Source organism: Fundulus heteroclitus, chromosome 22 (assembly GCF_011125445.2).
Source record: "Fundulus heteroclitus isolate FHET01 chromosome 22, MU-UCD_Fhet_4.1, whole genome shotgun sequence".
NCBI lineage: Eukaryota > Metazoa > Chordata > Actinopteri > Cyprinodontiformes > Fundulidae > Fundulus > Fundulus heteroclitus.
The window spans coordinates 37,584,913-37,585,736 of record NC_046382.1 but is presented as its reverse complement, the minus strand read 5'-3'; positions in this window follow the sequence as shown (position 1 = coordinate 37,585,736).

Here is an 824-nt window from a genome sequence, read left to right as displayed (position 1 = left end):
TAAAATGCTTCTGAAATCTCTTGTTCAAGAGTGGCTTAACACAAGGAGTGCGAGATGTATAGACCATGTGTAGGATATGACTGTGCGTAGTGACTCTTGATGCACTCCAGTCTCAGTCCGCTCTTTGTCAAGATCCCAAAATTCAATGGATTTTGCGGGATAATCTTCTCAAAGCTGCTGTTACCGCCTTTGCTGGAGCACCTTTTTCTTTCCGCTCATTTCTATGAATGCTTTTGGACAACCAGCATCTTCAACAGTAACCTTTTGTGGCTTACTGTCCTCGTAGAGGGTACCAGTGTCTTCTTGACACCTGTCAAGTCTGCAGTCTTCCCCATCATTGTCCGTAGCCTATGGATGCAGACCAAGAGACCATTTAGAGGCCGAGAGACCATTTAGAGGTCCAACCTTTGCAGGTGCTGAGTGTGTGACTTCATGAGTTTCTATCATTTCACTTTTTCACGAAATTCTCATTTCCTGAAACAACGTTTCTGCTTTTTGTTCTGTGTTGCTCCATAATCATCAAAACTACAAGACATAAAGGCTTGTTTATGTGTAATGGATCTATATAATGTATGAGTTTCAATTTGGAAGTGAGGGACAAACCTTTTGAACTTTTTTTCAAATGTCTTGAGCTGTACCTGTACACACATCCTGACCAGAATGGTCCCGTTTGCCTTACCACCTGCTGCCATCTGTAGTTAGATTGCGCTTCCTGAAAAGGATTCACATTCATGTTTTTAGATCAGCCTGATAAAGCTTGAACTTTTACCGAAAGTTGATTCAGATATGAATCCATAAGTTTCAGATGTGATTGGGATAAGTCA